At 36.4% G+C, this 20,804-nt stretch overlaps 1 protein-coding gene across 3 annotated transcripts in view; it reads right to left on the bottom strand.

Annotated features, from left to right (window-relative positions):
* Positions 1 to 9,267, bottom strand: part of LOC131074988 (CSC1-like protein RXW8) — a 165,110-nt gene extending 155,843 nt beyond the window's left edge. Inside the window, exon 1 of one of the 3 annotated variants that reach the window (XM_058011741.2) lies at positions 9,023 to 9,267. The gene's annotated coding sequence lies outside the window, so the exon portion shown is untranslated. Of the gene's footprint in view, positions 1 to 8,966 lie in introns of all 3 variants that reach the window. The other 2 variants (XM_058011743.2, XM_058011742.2) reach the window with 2 other exon arrangements.
* Between the last annotated feature and the right edge of the window lie 11,537 nt (positions 9,268 to 20,804).

Below are 20,804 nucleotides of genomic sequence, written 5' to 3'. Positions count from 1 at the left end.
CCTTCCCGGGGTTTCTGGATCTGACCCTCCTATTTTGGTTTCCTCTAACAAGGACAAATTCCTGATGCCGGATAACGCTGCTTCAAAAATATTGGCAACCTCTTTGTGCAGGTCCCATACCACCTCCTCTCCTTGTTCAGAATACTCTGACGGGTTGCTCTGCGACTCGGCTCCAAAGTCTTCTTCACTCGACGTCGAGTGTGGGGCCTGGTCGGCGAGATCTTCCTCTGCTACGTTTGGAAGTGGCAGGTTCCTGGCAACCTCCGCCAACTCCTTCCACGTACACAGCCTTTGTCTCTCCCGACTCACACTCCGACTTCTACTATGTTTCTCAGGGCTCTTCGAGTCAGCAACCTCCCTTAGCCGTCCTCTCTGCTCGGCCTATTCTTTTATACAGAGAGATCTTTGTACAATCCCCTCGTCTACTCCTTCGGTGGCAGTGGTACGTTTGTCTTTGTTTGGCCATAGGGGCATTAAGTGCCAGAGGTACGGCGTCGGCTTGTCTCCCTCTCCTCTTCCTCCCTACGGTTCCGCTTTTCGTACCTTTGGAGTACTTGTTGCCGACGGAGTCCCCGTGCAGTTTCCTCCCTTCGATCTTGAAGTGCAATCAGATTTTTGGCGAGTAACCTTGGAATACTTCCTAGTAGGTCAAAGATGGGACTGCTGACGGTGAGTTCACCACGTACCGCACCTTCACAGACGGTTCTCTCCTGAGCCTCCCTCTGTACGTACTGCGTGACCGACACGTCCCACAACTCTACCAAGTCTACCGTCAACTGATCCTCTCGTGCCTCTTACATGGTACTTTCTTCGTGTGTGTCGTTGTCCACGACAATTAATTGCTGGTTGAATGGCCGGCCCATTCATTCCTTCCGCCTACCACCATAGTTATCTCCAGGTTCATTTAGGCAACGGCACCAAAATGTTTAGTCCTTAATGTGAGGTTGGTAAACTCACGAATAAAACAAGGATTTCCCACACGTACCAACTATTCATGTAACAAAACATTCATATATCAAAGCATAAGTAACAATAACAACAGCTATACCAGAAGAATGATATCTTTATTGAATTCTCAAGAATATGCCCATACAATACCATCCTTGCCGAGGTTCCATCCGAATCATATAGACTCGACGGTTGGCCAAGTTGCCAACCATCACTAACTACCAACTACCCCACGGGAACCTCTCGGTGACTCAAACATAACCAAACATAAACGCCCATCCCAACTACAAACTAACATGTGCTATTGACCCATAACAACCATCATCCTACAAGAGTAAATTTCAGTCTAAGGACTCTCATTTCAGGAAGGACAAAGATGAGAAAACATTCCAAAAGGATGCGCATCAGCCATGTGAGGGTACTAAGAAATTGGATAGTGACCAGCTGAATGGACTTAGGAGGAAGAAACTGTGTTTTCATTGTAGGGTGCCATGGGACCCTTCTCATAAATGTCCTCTTAAGGCTAAGGCCAAGCAAATTGAGAAATTTTCAGCTGAGGAGACAGCCTCTGAGAGTTCAGATAATTCATCTACTTTTGGGGACAGCGATGGTAAATCAGTAGCTGGAGGGGATAGTAGTGATGACAGGGTGATAGCACGCTTGACAGGTAGTCAGAAGTCAATTGCCTTTAAGGTGCATCATGTGATATAGGGGCAGCAAGTAATATCCTTGATTGACACTGGTGCTACCCATAATTTCATTGATGCTCAAGTTGAGACAAAACGGGGGTTACAGACAAAGGAGCATGAGGGATTTAGAGTTATGGTGGCTAGTGGACACAAACTCCTATGTATGCAAAAAATTTCTAATTTGCACATGAGGATTGGTGATTATGAATTGGTTGATGATTTGAACGTAGTTGATATGGGAGATTATGATGTCATATTAGGCATGACTTGGATGACTTCTCTAGTTGAGTTTACATTTAATTTGGAGAAGGTGGAAATGAGATTTGAGCATCAGGGCAGGAAAGTGGTACTTCGTGGGTTATCAGATGCTAGACTTAGAGTGGTATCACTTAGGTGGATGGAGCGGTTGATTCATCATGATCAGGTGCAGTGGGCTGCAGAGATATTGGTGATGCCAGAGGTGACAAGTCAGCAGAAGCAGGAGTATCCTCCACAAGTTCAGACATTTTTGACCAAACACTCCAAAGTGTTTGGTGATATACCACCAGGTAGACCTCCTGATAGGGGCATTGAGTATGTTATAGAATTAGAGGAGGGGGCTAAACTAGTTATTACTACAACTTATAGGCATCCGAAAAGGTACAAGGATGAGATCGAGATGGCTATCGGAGAGCTTCTCGAGATGGGGCACATCAGGCCTAGTAAGTTAGTTTGCTTCTTCAAATGTGTTGGTTAAAAAGAAGGATGAGACTTTCAGGATGTGCATTGATTACAGGGAGTTGAACAAAAAAACGATTAAAAATAAATATCCAGTTCCCCGTATTGATAAACTCATAGATGAGTTGCATGGAGCCTATTATTTCTCCAAGATAGACTTGAGATCCGACTACCATGAGATTTGGGTCAGAGAGGATGATGTGGAGAAGACAGCTTTCAAGTGTCATTATGGGCACTTCGAGTTCTTAGTCATGCCATTGGGCTTAACTAATGCACCAGCTACCTTCCAGTCATGTATCAACAGGACATTCAGAGATCAGTTGAGGAGATTTGTGCTGATATTTTTTGACGACATACTGATTTACACTGAGACTTGGGAGGAGCATCTAAAACACATAGACATTGTGTTGAGTATGCTTGAGCATGAATCCCTATTCGCAAAGATGTCTAAATGTGCTTTTTGGGATGACAAACTTCTTGTATTTGGGGCACATCATCAGTTCTAAGGGTGTTCGTGTGGATCTAGAAAAGATCAGGGCTATTATGGATTGGCCGCCTCTGAAGAATATTTCTTAGCTGAAGGGATTTCTTGGTTTGTGTGGATTCTACCATCGCTTTGTGAGGGGTTTTTCTCAGACTATTGCACCCCTTATAGATTTGACTCAGAAGGATGCATTTGAGTGGTTAGACAGAGCTCAACAGTTATTTGACAGGTTTAAGGAGTTGATGAGCACATGCCCAATGTTGGCCATTCCTGATTTCAATAGGCCTTTTGATTTGCATTGTGATGCCTCAGGTGAAGGCCTTGGTGCGATATTGATTCAGGATAGACATCCCATTGCTTTGGAGAGCAAAAAATTGACAGGGCTTGAGAGGAGTTACAGCATCTATGACAAGGAAATGTTGGCAATAATGCACGCCTCGGCTAAATTCAAACAATACTTGGTGGGTAGCAAGTTCACAGTCAAGAAAGATCATAACAGTTTGAAGCATTTCCTTGAACAAAAGGATTTGAATGATAAGCAGTAGAAGTGGGTCAGCAAACTACAGGCCTATGACTTTGACATAGTTTTCGTCGAAGGCAAAAAAACATTGTTGTTGATGCTTTATCCAGGAGACCTCACTTGTGTACGTTGGGTAATATAGCAGAGGATTGGAGAGAGATGATTTCAGCAGAGTATGCGAAGGACAAGTGGGCCACTAGGATTATTGATGGCACTATTCAAGATGACAGGTACATAGTGGTAAATGAATTGATCATTTACAAGGAGAGGTTTTTCTTAGTACCAAGATCTACTATGAAGCAGAAGATCTTGACAGCTTTCCATGACTCACTGTTAGCAGGACACTCGGGCTATTTCAAAACTTACAAGCAAGTGAGAGAGCACTTTCCGTGGAAAGGGCTCAAGACTGAGGTCTTACGATATGTGAGGGAGTGTCCTATATGTCAGCAAAATAAACATGAGCACTCTTTCCCAGGAGGACTATTGTAGCCCCCACCCATTCCCAAGAGAAAGTGGGATAGTGTCTCGATGGATTTCATTACGGGTCTACAAAAGGTCCAAGGCAAGGATTGCATATATATTATGGTGGATCGATTGACAAAATTTGCACATTTCTTCGCCCTTTCATCCACCTATACAGCAGTTCAGACAGCAGAGTTGTTTTTCAGAGAGGTATTCAGGTTGCACGGGTCGCCACGGAGCATCGTGAGTGACAGGACAGCAAGTTTATGAGCATTTTTCGGCAAGAGCTCTTCAAGTTGTGTGGGACAGAACTTACCCCGAGCACTAGCTATCACCCGCAAGCAAATGGGCAGTCGGAGATTGTGAACAAGTGGGTGGAAGGATACCTCCATAATTATATCGCAGGGCAGCAAAAGACATGGGTGAAGTGGTTGCATTTAGGAGAATATTGTTATAATACCACTTATCATATGTCTATCCAGATGTAACTCTTTATGGCTCTTTATGGTTATGAGGCTCCGAGTTTCTTAGATTTGTTATTTCGTGATAGTCAAGTACCTAAGGCTAAGGATCTCTTACAGGAGAATTAGGATATCATGAGGTCATTGAAGGACAACATGCAGAAGGCTCAGAACCAGCAAAAACAATATGCAAACTAGCACAAAGTAGAGAGATCTTTTAGAGGCTGGTGACATGGTTTATCTTATGCTGCAGCCTTACCGACAATCCACTCTCAAAAGGAGTGATGCAAAGAAGTTGAAGCCACACTACTATGGACCTTGCAGAGTTATTTGGAGGGTTGGTGAGGTGGCTTATGAGCTTGAGTTGTCGGTAGACAGTAAGGTATATAATGTTTTTCATGTGTCACGCCTCAAAAAGGCGTTGGGTCATAATGTAGTACCTTTAGCGGAGTTACCACCTCTTGATGATGAGGGGAAGCTTATCTCGGTTCCTGAGGCCATTCTTGAAACTAGGGAGCATACTTTACGGATACGGGTCACTAGGGAATACTTGGTGAAGTGGAAGAACTTGTCAATAGAGGATGCTACTTGGGAGGGTGAGTATGTCTTACAACATCCAAAGTTGAGATTGCTTGAGGACAAGCAATTTCAAGGGGGGCGGACTGTAATGTCCCCTTTTTAGCAGACATGCGGTGATTTGTCGTTAGCCCTTTTTACCATGGTCCCGAGGACTAACCAAGACATTAAAGGGATCATTGTTGAATTTGTACTAGGCAATTTCAGTTGCAGGCCAATCGGAGGTAAATTGATAGGTTTTCCAGAAACTTACTATTTATAGTAAGTCAATTTGGGCTCAACGCCTGGTAAATTTTTAAGCAATTTTGGTTGACAATATTTTGGTGCATTTTATACTTCACTTGGATTGCAAATTTAAAGGGCCATTAATTATCTAGGTAAAAAATTAAAAGCTCCTAAAAATAAATTTAAATATTTAACTTTAGTGATTTATTTAATGCTGGGACTATAGTTAATGGGAAAAATTAAAAGTCCCCTTCTTTTTGGAGACAGAAGGGATAATAATATTTATTGTATCTTTCTTTTATCCCACATTTGTGGTGTCTTGGGAAGTGTGCCCAGCTGAAGTCATAAATAGAGCATTTAATGAAGATTTGAGATATCTGAAAGATTGTGTGTTTCTTGGGATTTGTGTTTCTGGATTCAGTTCTGGAAGTTTTCTAGGCGTTTGGGGGACGAATTTCCTCATTGGCAACATTTCTCACACCTGTGGAAGATCAGGCCTGAGAAATTTATAAACCAAACTGCATTGAATGAGCCGATGGCATGAAGAAAGTCCAGCTGTGATGTGAAGGTCTTGCTGGGTGAAAATCGTAGCAAAGTGACAGGGAATCGCCAAGTTTCAGTGCTGGAAATTCTGCTACAGATATCGTATTTGGAGGAAGAAGTAACTTCTACACCATACATTGTTAGAATAGCTGACAAAGAGGACATACAGCAGGTCGATATTACCAAAACTACGCACAAGGACATAGGCCGCTAATCCCAAACTCCAGACATGGTCTATTTGGTGTGTTTTGTGAGTGTGCTGATTGACTTTGAAATACGGCAGGAAATATGGACTGTAGAGTGCCCAGAATATACACTGCGAACTGATAGATATACTGACTGGGACGTATGGTGTTGCTGGTTAAGTCATGGAGTATTATCAGCAGCATAATATTCATTTGGCATGAGGAGTGCGGATTTTCTGCATCAAATATTAACCAGGTTTTGAGTATCTTGTGTATGGTTCATTATTTCCTTTGAACTAGGCGTGGAGTTTTAATATCTGGAAGATGTTTATGTTGTAAGAGTTTTTTCTAGTGAATAGAAGCAAAAAATTTCAATCTTGTGGTTGTCTAAGCTTTATGATTTTTCATACATAATCTTGTAATTGCTTAAGATGCTGGAATGGATTGTTTGATATAATGCTGGAAATAAAAGTATGCTTGCAATCTGTCAAAACACAAACGCACCAGGAATCAGCTAAACTATAGATATAATAATAGGAAAAAGAGAAGACAGTCCATTTTGTGAAGTTTGCAAACAGTTTGACAAATAGGTTAGCAAGGCAGCCTATTACATGTAAGTTTTGAACTCTTTGACTCTTTAACACAATGACATTTGACATTTTGATTTGTATATTTAGACTTTTAAGTTAATGCTATACTTAACCACTATTCTTGTTTTCAAAGTTTTCTGTCACGATAGTTTTTGGAAATTATTAAATTATATAGAATAAAAAATTGGCATCTCCAAGGACCCTCATCTCCTATTTTTGAAAATTGGTTGTATCAGTACCAATACCATTCTCTGGAGTCTCCAAGTACACACATTACCTGGTGATCTTGACAGAAACAAAACAATATGTTTTACGGGTTAGGGTTTGTTTACAACATTGAGCAAGTTAAAAAAAATTGAAATTTGCACCAACAATTGGAATTGCTTCAGAATCATCAAGATTCAGCCAAAAAAAATTGAAAACATTTGAAACCCTAAAAAATTAAATCTTGTTTGATTCCACAACGATTCCAAATTGTACCCAATTCAAGGACATACCATACTTGGCATCAGCGAGTGAATCTGATTATTTAGTAACCTTGGTTATTTCCATTGTCATATTGTTGTCATGCACTTCGATCATGTGGTCCTTTGTTCTTTACCCATTCATTCTACTTTGTCCTTATCTAGTTCTCATGGAGGTTTTTTTTTTTTTCAAAAAATAAGGAGGGGTAAACACTTTTGACCCAGAGTTATGAACTAGTGAGGTCACAAATGGGGGACCTCATCCTCATTTAAATATTCAACAATAGCACCATAGCAGAGTTTGAACCTTGGTGGCAAGAACAACAACACCATAACTTAACCATCTCAACATGACATTGCTGGCAGTTTTTAAATGGAGGTTTATTTACCTACCTTTAGCACTAAATTCCCTTTGCAATTGGTTATGGAATATTTTACTTTTCCCCAACTAGAACTCTTTTTACCTGTAATGGATTTCATGGTTGGTTTTATCATGTCAATGTAGGGACTTCGTTTCTTTTTCCTTCTTGACAAATAGATGGGCAGGAAATCCTCAATCTGTTGCATCAATGCTAGGGAATTCTATGCTTGATTGCTTACCAATCGACGTACTCTAACTAATTTCAATCTTCCATTGCCTGACGTGCCTCCTACTTTGGGTGTTGCTTTAAACCCTGTTTCTGCTAAGGACAGGTTAAGAGATTGCCAAGAGTCGTCAGAACCTTTGGGCAATGATGGTGGCATTCGCATAAGGTGGTTTTCATATCCCTAGTCACATTGGGAAGCAATAGGTAGACAGTACTGCAGTGCAAAATGCTTCGCAAAGGAAAGTTTACAGCTCAAATCTAATAGTCCCTCTGCTATCTCCGCCAACTTACAACCTCTGTAGGGAGCATCCATTTCAAAAGAAAAATAAAAGTAGAAAATCTGAATTATAGTCCAGTTAAGAAGGCAAACTCCGGAATGGATATGTCTAAGCACATCAATCAAGATAATATCACTACTTCTCAGCCTAGTTTGGGAAATCGAATTGAAGATTTGTGTAACTGAAATAATGAGTATTTCTAAGCCTTCCACCTTCTGAACGAGATGATTAATAATTTAAAAAATCTATGCAATAACCATACAATACTTCTATCTCTAACAAAGAAAATTTTACGGCTGTCTACAAGTCGAATGAAGGGATTAATAATCATTTACACCACTTGGGACATGAGGCTGTGAAGAGAATGAGACTCTTGGATGACAACACGGAGACCTTGATGGAAATCAATGTCAACGCAAGAGAGCTTGAAATCATTAGGTCCAGAATGAGTATATTGTTCGTGGAGTTAAAAAGTCTGGAAAAGCTTGTTCACCACTGGATGTGCAGTAATAAATATTGGGAACACAATGGAGTGAGCTCAATCATTATAAACATTGATGATAGTAGAGACAAGGGAGACCGATTCTTCCCAGGACCTGGATCTTTGCCCATTTTATTTTTAGTGTTGTTAGCATCTAAATTTCCAATGCAGAATCTTCTGTAGCAATTGCTACGATTTGTTTCCAATTAAAAAAATTAAACATAAAAAGAAAAATGACCTAAATCATTATGCCTTTTATTTGGAAAAAGAAAGTAACTACAAATCAAGTTTTACCAACTCATTGAGAAAGCAAAAGAAATGATTTGAATTTATTAATAAAATTCTGATGTCCACAAGAACAGAATATCTTGTGAGACCTCAAAACAAAAGCTGTGTGCTGATGTAGACTTTGAGCGTACAAAGAATAAAACCCAAGTAGCAAATCAAACTTGGCAGCGCTAAAGCTTCTATTGTAAGAGAATGTTTTCTTTGCAAGGCTTCAAGAATTTATAAATTTTATTTAAAATTATAGTATTTCTACTTTAAAAAACAACTCAACTTGCAGTGAATTTTGAATGTGTGCAACTATCTAGCAAACGCAACAAAATAAACAATCTGTCCGACTAATGGCTATACCGAACTATCAAATCCAATAAATTTGTGCAAAATTTAACCCGTTTCCTCTAAATTAAGGAGCTATTGAAAAGACCAGCAATTAAATGTATCGTATGCGAAATTTAATAACCAAATTGTTACCAGCAAACTTGGAGATTTTCAAGAAAACACCGTGCACAAAGGTTTTGAATACATACGAGATCATCTCACAGCACCAAACAAATTTTTGCTCCAGTTGGCGCAATTGTGCGCAGGTCGAACTTTACAATGTAATTATTGGAGGATCAGGGACTTTTTAGGGCGTTCGTTCGGAAATTAAAGCGCTCTCCAATTCGAACTTCTCCTCCTAGTTTGCGCTCACTTCGCCGTCAAATGATGGAGTGTCACTTTAATCGCTTGCTCTTCCCGTTTTTTCAAAAAAAAAATGAAACACAATTTCTTGATGATGACGTGTAATGTTCCATTTGAGTGTCGTATAGTCTTTCCGCGAGAGAGAGAGTGTAATGTGGGTCCACTCAATCTTAGTAGAAGTGCACATGGCAGGAGAAGATTGATTGCAGCTGACAGATGGCAGAAACAGTTAAAATTGTCGGTTCATCTTCACTGCTTTATCGTACTTATCGGGAATTTAAGCAATAAACAGTTAGCTTGGCACGTTTATAACCTTTTTCGAGTTTGGAATGGTTGCTTGTGTCTCTTTTTCATTGACTAATAAGAATCTTAATAACCTCGTAATCAATATTTTAATACTTTTTACATGGTTTAAATATCAGATGAGTTACACCTCATATTAGTTGAATAATAATATTAAAAATAGTTGTAAAATAAATTTGACCTTAAACAAGAATTCTTTTAATGCATAGAATAATGGAGGACTCTATAGTGTTCCTTTAACCAATTAAAAAATTTAAACAATTTGAGTTATAAGCAATGAATAAAAATTAATAATATTATATCTTAAAATAATTCTTATACAATTTAAACTTAAAGTTATGATTTGTCCATCATCATGATGATAGCTCTTCAAAGTATAGAGGGGGCCCTCGCCAAATAGATATATTGGATCATCAATCAAACTACTATGTCATGGTACAATTGCATCTTGAACAAAACTAAAGACATCCTAACCTAAGGCAAGGAAGCAACTCAAATAAACTAACCTAAAATAACAAGAAAATAAATATTGCGAAATGAATTGAGAAAGATAGGCATAAAGAATGATCATTATAATTATATTGCAACTCAACATATAAAGACCATGCATAATATAATACTATACTATACTTTATCGCTCCCTACCACTATGTAAAGCTTGACTGATACCTACCACTTCCTCCACTCATGGATGTTTCAATGCTAGATTACCTATGATGAATACCAACTAGCATGGGGAACCTTACCCATAATAGATTTCTTGTTGAGACCTATGTATAGAGGAGACATAGGAAAAAAGGAAGGTGAAATCACTACCAACCTCCAAGTGACCATAAAAGTGGTGAACACGCAATCAAATAGAAATTTGTTGACATTGCCACAAAAGGCTTGCAAGATATGAATATCTCACTTAATTCTTCCATCATATTAAACGAGTCTTCATATCAAGACAATGAATATTTCAAACCTATATCTTCAACTCTGATCCCCTACACCTCTAATTCAACCGCCTAGTTCATATCTAGTATAATTGTGCCCATAAATTGATTAGGGAGGAATATTTTGAGACATGTGAGGTACATTTGAGCATTAGGGGAGATAGAGTGCTAAGTTCGAAAGGAAAGCCTCTTGATTGGTTGTTTTGGATTATCTACTTTTGTGCTATAGTTGCTCAACTAATATATGGTATAACCCACTCGAGTTAGCAGGCCCATACTTTCGGAGCTATACAATGATTACCTTGTTGATCTTAGCAAAACATAGTATGGGCCTATTAACTTGAGAGGGATATACCATATATTAGTTGAGCAAGTGTAGCACTAAAGTAGATGATCCATTGACTCCTCATCCTTCACAAAAACACCTTGAGGGACCTAAGAAGCCCCATTTGTGCATATTATCATATGTGAGAATTTTGTTAAGAGTTGTTAATCATACAAAGGCATTGCACTTAGTAGGTGTAGAAGAACACCGATTAATAGAGTTGGAGCAATTCTCCAGTATTGGAACATTAACCTTCTTTAGAAATTTATAACCCAAGGAAATAAATACCTAACTTGTTACCAATCTAAATAACCATATCTAGATGATTTAGGAACAAAATAATAATGGAGTGGAGAATAGACGGCAAATGAATTTTGTGTTCCTCCTAAATAGGAAGTCCATCTAAAGATTTTCTCATGCATAACTTATAGTCATTGCTTTCTAATATCAACCATTAATATCTCTCTTCAATCTCCAAAGTATCCCAAGCTTTTGTCAATACATGATTTGAGGAAAAGGGAAATTCTTTTGGCTAGAAATCTAATCGAAAGGACACCCATTCCCTATATCTAATCCCCTAATGCCCTATAATAATGACCCTAACTTTAACCTATTGTGAAAATATATAAAAGAATAAGTCTCCTCTAATTGAACTTTCTATCACTCTTCAAGAGATATTTGCATCTAACATTATATTTTAAGCAACCAATTCTTTAGCCTCCACATCTCAAACTCCTTCAACAATTTCAAATTAAAAAAAAATTAACCATTATCCATCTTACCAAAAGAACAACCCTCAAATTTTGTTGATTTCCCTACTAATACCAACTTAGAAATATAACAAGCAACAGTAACATAATATAACTACTTTTATCTTAAAACTAGTTAACTTCACCAACAAATAATGATATCCCCATGTACTTATGAGGGCTGCTATATTGAATTCCAGAATGCAAATGATTCTTCCTTATCGCTTACGCGAAACATTTGACTTTTGCTTTCTAACATGAGCCCCATGGCAATAATTTCTTTCCAACCTGTATCTTTTCTTTTTTATGCTTTACCAAACAGTATTGTATCATCAGCCTGTATCTTTTCTTTTTTATGCTTTACCAAACAGTATTGCATCATCAGCCTGTGCGAATGCCTCATTCTGGGGAAACACAGATATCCCTATTCTTTCTGAAATTTTATACTTAGAAATTAACTACCCAATTCAACCATTAAAATGGAGAAATAAGAGCCAAGTTATTGCATTATTGAAGACTTCGCATGTTTATTATTAAGATCTCACTGATGCCTTGTTTACTAACACAGAAAGCTATACATTAGACCCAATTTATACATCTCTGGCACTTTTGTAAAAGGTACCCTTTCTCCACGTCTAACTTAATCACCATGATTCAGTCCTTAATTCTGTGCAATATCTTGTGCATTATAAGAACTCCATCTAGAATTTGGCTGCCTCGAAAACTCACCTTGCCCTTTTTCAACCAACTCTGAAACGAGCCTTTTAATTCCTTACACAATAAAGTTTCAATATAGTTTTGTTCATTGCATTGCATGATGCTGTCAAGCGATAATCTTTCAAATTTTAAGGACAATTAAAAAAATACATTTTAAATACTTGAGAACTCTCTTCGATTTAGAGATTCATTTACAGTTGTTAAATAAAAAATTATTCTTCAAGATTGAAAAAACTTCCATTTCAATGTGAGATTTAGAGCACTATTTTTTTTCAAACAAAACATGAAGTGTTGGCTCTACAATCTAATTTTTTTTTTTTTAACTATGTAATCCCACAATAATGGGTCTTAAATTTGGGAGATCAAAAAATTTTAAGTCAAGGGAAAAAGAAATTGTATTGACCTTTGAATGAAGTTATTCAAAGGGTCTTGGTTTGAAGGTCTTGTGAGTGAGAACCTTCGAATGAAAACAATCACTTGTTTGAAGGTTACCTTCGAATGAAAACAACCACTTGTTTTTTAAGGTTACCTTCGAACAAAGGGTTCATTTTACTCACAAGTTCTAGTAGGCAGTCTATAAGAGTGTAGAACAATCCCAATAGCAAGTTTTTTAAGCATCAAGAGTCAACGAAAACATGTCTTTTTCGGTTCCCTAGAATTGGTCCATATATGTAGTAGTTTATTGGTCCATTTGGTTTCAGACCAGTCAAGGTTCCAAGATTTGTTAAGCCAAGTGTGGACCTCTCCCAAGCCAATCAACATAGAATATAATTTGTTAACTACAATCTCAATTATGTAAGCACGTCATCTTTCCATCAAACTCCTTTGAACAACTTTGTGTCATTGAGTAGCTTCATAGGAAAGCAATTTCACAGTCCTTGTTTTAACATTGTATATATCTTTTTGTAGGATAATTGGAGATCAACTTAGCCCCCATTTGTTCCCAAGTTTTAAATACTCCATTAATCAAGATATTATGCAACAAACTCACTCCAAGTGTGTCCTATGTCTTCATTGAGAACTCTTGAGAAAGAGTTGATTTTTTTTCATTCAAATAAACATTCCACCAAATAGTTTTGATTTAAACATAAGAAATAATTTTTGTTTTAAATTATATCACAGTTAACAATCAAATGTCTAACTTTACCCCATGTCTTCCACAAGTCATTGAACATAGGTGAGCCTCAAATCGAGCAAATAATATATCTTGTATCTGAAGGGGTCTCCAACTCATACCCCTTTTTGGTCTAGATGGAGAAAGATTGTTCTTGATTAGAACATTCCATGGTTCATCACCTTCAATAGCCTTGATGATCCATTTGGTAGCTAGGGAAAGACCTTGAAGTCATAGATCTTTCAATCCCAAACCTCTGATTTTTTGGGAAGATAACACAATGCCCAATTCACTACATGTCTATTTTTATTTCCTTTTCCATTTGACCATAAAAAGTCTCTCATGATAGAAAACAACCTAACGAAGGAAAAGAGATGGCATGAGAAGTAATAACTTTTTGAACTACTTGGATCCTACCTACAAAGGAGAGAAGGTGAGTTTTCCATTTTATGTGTTTTTCCTGATAAAGCTAGTCCCATATCTCTTTCAATGATGGAGAAACAACAAATGGAATTTTTAAACATCTAGCCAACTTATTAGGACCTACCCACTACCAACCCTTGTTCACAAGCCAATCAAGAGGGTATTGATGCCAAACCAATACAATGGATTAATTGGTGGAGATTTTAGAACCAAAAGCAACACAAGAAAATTCCAATATCTTTACAATATTACCAAATTTTGCCTCTGTCAATTTTATGAATGCACAAACATCATCTACAAATATGGCATTTAACAATTGATCCTAATTAGGCAATAGAGAACCATATAAAAGGGGGATTAGAGTGGTTCTCAATACATAATGAAGGGTATCAACAACAATTACAAATAGTGTTGGGGCTATAGGGCACCCCTATCTAATGGATTTGGAGGAAGATAGACTCTATGAAATCCCCATTCACCTCCACTTGAGTAGAGGAGTCATTAAATAGTATAGTTTAATCCATCTGCAAAATTTTGGAGGAAAGTCAAATGCCTTCAACATATCTAGCACAAAATGTTACTCAATTTTATCTTACGCTTTTTCAAAATCCAGCAAAACCATTGCAACTTTTTTATTATCATGCTTAACCTAATTCATACCATCCCAACTAGTGATCAAGTTCTCAAATTCAAATATTATTTTTCTAAAACCTATTTGAGTGACTAAGACTATATTTTTAAGACCCTAATAATTCTTCAAGCAAGTTTTTTGGCCAAAAATCTTATAGGAAACATGTAGCTATGTAATTGGTCTTCTTTTTAATCAAATAAGTGCCCCCATCCTTAGGAATTATCTTAATGATTCATTTGTTCATGTTAAAACCCAAGGAATTGTTGTGATAGGTCTCCTCATAGACCTCAAGTAGTTCGAAGACAATCTACCAATATTAGTCTTATAAAATTCAGTAGTAAGACCATCTACACCAAGGGATTTTTCATTTCCTAGAGACCTAATAGTTTTTTGAATTTCTTCCATAGTAAGATCTTTATCTCGAGCTAAATATTCTCTATGTTTAGTCTCTTTGGACTCCTCTTAAGACAAAAATTTCTAGCATCCTTAGCTATAACATCCTCCTCTAAGGAGAAAAGTTTAAGAAAATAAGAATGAAAAGCCTTGTTCATGAAGGAGTTGTCATTAGAAGGGCCATTGACCACAATAGGCCCAATATCATCCATCTTTTGTTTATATCTAATTAAGTTAAAGAAGTATTTAGATCCTCTATCCCCCTCCTATAACCAATGCATCTTAGCTCTATCTCTTGCACCTTGAAACTTATAGTTTTGAAGCTTCCTTAGAAGTGATTTTGTTCTTATTCATTTTGTTTCACTAGACAAGTCATTTGAGCTTCACTTTAGTTTCCACTCAACAAGCAGCAATTTTTAGTGCAAAAGGAGCTCAAGCTTATTTTTGTTAGCAATCTTCCTCTTGCTAACTTCCTCAAAGTGTTTTCTCCATAAGGCTACTAGTGCCTCCCACCTTTTAATATGTGAGAGAGATTTGTTGAGGTTTTTGGATAGAATAGTAGATATTTTAGGACTATTAAGACATACTTTGTCATTTAACAAGGAATGTTCAACTTAAAGGATGATAGTTTGGGTTTCTTCTTTCTGATGCTCGAATTACCAATGCCAATGCAAATTTCAATTGCATAATGACCAAACATTAAGGAGGGATAAGCTACAACTATATGTCCTTTAGGGTTTCTCCTGAAGGAGAAAAATAGACTATGACCTATCTACAATAAATTCTCTTGTAATGAGATTGGTTGCTACACCAATTGTACCATATTGAATTTGAGGAGGACTTGCATGATTTCTTGGGGTCAACTAGATTAAAAGTTCTTTTCATTCTTGACCAAAAGAATTGTTCATCACTTTTCCACATCAAATATTTACCCCCCTTCTCAACATCCTTACATTCAACCGTATTGGAATCTCCTGTAATAAACCATGAGATTCTAGGGAGGTTATCCACCATCTAACTCGAGGGACTTGCTCTTTCCCTATAGTCATTAGAAGCATACAAGGAGCATATACCCAAGGATTCTAACTAGAAGTGCATCATGGCCTATACCAATTTTCTACAGGGAGGAGTCCCCCAATTTGAAACACAATATTCCCATTTAGGATGGTCTAGAATGACATTGCCCCCTTTCCCTTATTCATGATTCAAGGTGAATATTTTGGCATCTTTCCATATAAAATTTCATGACAAATTCTAACTAACATCCTACCACTTTCACTTCTTATAGGCAAAGGACATCAAGATATAATATATTCTTGCAAAAGGATCTAAGCACTTACTTTCCATCAAGGAATTCTAGGCCCCACACATTCTAACTACATTTGTTCAAATCCATTTAGAACTAGAGGAGGAATTCTTCTAGTTTTTGAACAATTTATCAAAACACTCAGGGATTTTATCCTCTTTACCTTTCTTTGCCACTTTTTTTTTTCTATAAGAGTCAATATTTTTTTGTATTTCATTTAATTTTCTCTTTTTGTTATCCTATTTTTAAAAAAACCTCTTTTTCAAAGGGACTGCGAAGTCAATTTCAAGGGTAGAGAACAATGGGTTATAGTGAGAAATTATCATTTCCTTGAGCATCCAATTTCAAGATAGAGTTGGTGATTAGGTTTGGGCTTACCGCCCTTTGGTCACACAATGGGCTACCTTCCTTAGTACAAATATACTTTGCTTTGGCCTTGATAGTTTCTAAGGCCAACTACCGAGCATTATTTGGACTAGGGGGATAATTTTATTTTAGTCTTGGATCTCTCACTATAAGAGGCTTGGGAATTAATGAGGTATTAGCTTTAATAATCTCAATTTCCTATCTATCCTTATCTTTCATTGAAACATCTCGCAATCATCACTATTGAGGGTATTATCATTAGCCTCCACCTTTACTTCAAAGTCCTTATTCTTTTCAATGATCCTCTGAACATTATCACCCCCCTTAGGGGGAATATTCACATATAATTTCTCTAGGTTGAGTTCAAATGTCCTCTTAGATCTTAACCTGAGATTAGGACAGTCTTTCCATGCATGTCCATTTTTTTGGAATAAAAAGCAATAATTTAATGAACAAAGTAGATCTATTTCACAAATAATTATTTTATTTTCTAGTTGAACCAAGATAATAAATTAAGAATCTCAATATACACAAGATAATTGAAATTAAAACCCCGACATTTAAGTGAGAGAGGGTCAATTTGCATCACATTCCCAATAGGTCTCAAGACATTAGGAATAAATTTCTAAAAAGTTAAGGAGGAACCTTCTTCATTTCTACCCACCTTAGAAAGGATTTGGCCACAACCGCTTTGAATTTTTCTTCCATAGACCAAGGGAGATCCCTAAACATTGATTTCCCTAAGTTCCAAAATTCTTTTTTAACCACTCTATCTTACATGCCATGATTTCTGAAAAAACAACAAACAAACCTTTCTACAACATTCTACAAAAAGAGACATGTATTCCCACTTTTTTTACCCACACATTGGTAATCTACTCATCAAAAAATTTCCTTCAAGGTAGAATATTTGTACCAAATAGACAAAAAAGATAGCAATATTTCTCTTTCTAGTTTCCTTTGTTTTAAGATCTTGAAACATATCCACATTAGGGGAGACAAAGAGGACGTTTGGTAGGGAAGACACCTCACCATCTTTTCCCAGTCTATCATTTCCTCCTCCAACAAGGCCTCCTATTCCCACTCCAACTACCTTGGCCCTAATAATTCGCCATCATTCTCCACAAAGACAGTTGAAAGAGGGCACACCTTACCAGCCAAGTTAGAATTCACAACACCCTTGTGTGAAGTCTTCTACAAGGCTTCACTTAAAGTTGAGATAGGGTTATTCATTAACTCTGGATTCATATAATTAATGTAGGAGAATCAAGGGTGTGACAGAAATCTTGCATCACCCAAAAATATTGTTTATTTTTTAATAAGGGGTAAATTGGTAGGGTTACTATTTTTAGTAAGTTTTTAATTTATGCACGTATGAACTTAAAAACTTACCCCAAGTAGTTAAACTAAAATATAAAGTGGAATGTGAAAGAATCATCTAAATATCATGTGGTATTTGAGATATATTAAATTTTTGTCCTAGGAAATTTCTCCAAATGCAATTTTGAGGGCCTTAGCAGCCTTGAATGGGCTGAAAAGTTGGGTGGATTTCCATTAGCACAATTCGATGATGTAAATATTTTCATGAGATTTCTGACTATATGTAATGATTGAAGATCCAATGGTCAGATCAAAGGTTATGGCTCTGGACTACTGAAATATAAATTTCTGATTTCCAATAAAATATATTCTCAAGAGGGAAAATGGATAGTTAGACTTTTGGCACCCAAGATGGGGTTACACTTTCTAGAACATTCTAGGGTGATTAAACATTCTAAAAAAGAATGCAAACAAGGGTTACAAAGGACAAAGTGCAAATTGTGGTTTTGAATTGCAATTTTTTGTAATTATAAATCCTATATGGTTGTAGCTTGTAATTTCTCTGAATGTTGTAATTTCAATTCATTGAGATAATAGAAACAAAGTGTTTCTATCTTGCATTTTTTATTTATTTATATGTTGTTGTGTGTTTGATTTCATCAAGGAAGTAGCCCCATCAAGAATTATCATTAATTTCACCTCTAGCCTTACCATTAGATTCATCCTCATGCCACTTAATGGTCATTCAAGGGTTAGGATTGGTAAACAGAGAAGCCAAGGGTTCTTGGGATGTCTAGCCAATAAGTCTAGATGGTGGGAGGGAAATATAAATTCAAAAAGAGTAGTCATGAGGACTAATTTCAAATCAAAATTATCACATTAAACCAACTAGATCAATAACCATATAAAAAATATGGACACAAGAATCATAACAAAGAAAACAAATTGGAAAAAGAGAAACCAAGAGGCTCAAAAGAACGAAGGACGATGAAGAATACCAATATGTTCTCCAAGCAACAAATGCAAGGCTCCAAGAAGCAACAATGACATGCATGGCCATTCAACTTCCAAGGAGCTTTGTGTTGCCTCCTAACCAATAACTATTTATTTCTAAAAAAAATATTTTAAAAAACTATATTTAGAATCTACACATAAATATCACAAATTTCTAGTTCATATGCATCATCTTCTAATTATGAATAATTTAGTTGCTATAGGTATCAAAAAGTGAAGAATTTGTTAAAAATGTTGATTTCAATGTCCCACTTTGGCTAAAAAGTGGAACTCATTATTGTGGGATCACACCAAATAATTTTGTTGAGTATGATACCCTATTGTTGGGGTTGAATATTTCTCATAAGTATGGTGTGAAATGCTTGAAAAATATGTGGGGACTTTGAGCTTCTTGTGTAATAGATAAAAGGTGCATATGTAGCCAAAGAAAATAAGCTTATATTGTACAAAAATGTTGTTTGGGATAAGATTGAGATATTCGACACCATCGGCATTGAATAGTTGGATAAAGGAGAGAATATGGAGGCTTATGCTCTTCCTTTTGTAACATCCAAGTATGATTTAAATGATCTTCCTTTGCTAGAGTAAAGTGTTGAGGTGATAGTAAGGCCTACCATACAAGACAACATCTACAACTAGTAGGTATTTGATAACAAACAACATATTTATAGTTTCCTAGGTAGTATGGATGAGTTTTATAGTCAAGTCTTTGATTGAAAATCAATGATAGAAACTGGGAATGGAAAAGAAACCCTATTTGGGAATTAGATAGTATAGCTAAAAATAAATACATTATTCCCAAAAGGTTGGTTGCACAAGAAAAGGTGTTTGAGAGTGGAGATCATTCACAAGAATAAGGCCAAATCAACTCATGAGGGTGATATTGGAGTAAATCTAGGGACAACTAAAAATTTAAATATGGTGTATATTGGCAAGCGACTCAAATCCTATTAAATACTCATATATTTTTTGCATAAATTTAAAAAGTGGTTTGCATGGTCATATGATGAGTTAAAATCATACAAAGAGGATATATTTCAAAATACTATCTATCTCCAACCTAATGCTAAACCATTTAGGCAAAATAAAAGGTTAATCAGTCCTACATTGGCCCCTAGCTGCAAAAGGAGTTGATTAAAATGAAAGAAGCTCAAATTATTAGGGATACAAGACATTTTGAATGGGTATCTACTATTTTTCTAGTGAGAAAGAAGAACAAGGAGATAAGGTTGTGTGTGGACTTTAGAAACCTCAACCTTAAATACCTCAAAGACCATTACCCTCTTCCCAACGTGGATCACTTGTTCCAGTAAGTAACTAGATCATAATTAATGTCCATGGGTTTTTTAGGTTCCAACCCAATGGTTGTAAAGTAATCAAAGCAACAAAAGACAAGATTCACTACTCTATGGAGCACTTATGTGTACATGTGAGAATGTCGATTGATTTGAAGAATGTAAGTTCTTCATTTTAGAGAGCATTGGATGTATTTTATGATAGTCTTAATTGGCTAGTTCATGGTTTTGTATTAGGATAACCTAACTAAAATTTCAATGGAAATATGTGAGCATTGCAAGCAACTAAATTTAATTTTCCAAATATGTCTAGAGCGTGGGATTTAATATAATCATAAAAATGATAGGTTATATAAATTATATTATACTACATCTAAATGTATATAAGATAACTAGCACTTGTGCTTGTAAGAGGTGTAATGGATATGTTGATAGGAAATCCAAGGTACAATTGAGTTGAAGATCCATTGCAGAGGATCTACTATGCAAATGAAGTTAAAATAAACATAATTTTTAATAATTTGTTAAAAGAAGGTAGTAATGGTTTATGGTTGTGATGTAAATTTCATAATTCCACAACTATTCTACCTTTAAGCTCATTAATAGATTGATCAATACACATTAGAAGCCCAATGCATTTTTCTATATTTTGGGTGGTGATTAAGGGCAACAACAAAGAAATCATGGCACATAAATTTGGGTGGTGATTAATACAATAACTTGGACTCTTTATC

This window comes from Cryptomeria japonica, chromosome 5 (genome assembly GCF_030272615.1).
Source record: "Cryptomeria japonica chromosome 5, Sugi_1.0, whole genome shotgun sequence".
NCBI classification, from domain to species: domain Eukaryota; kingdom Viridiplantae; phylum Streptophyta; class Pinopsida; order Cupressales; family Cupressaceae; genus Cryptomeria; species Cryptomeria japonica.
This window is presented reverse-complemented; position numbering and strand designations above follow the sequence as displayed.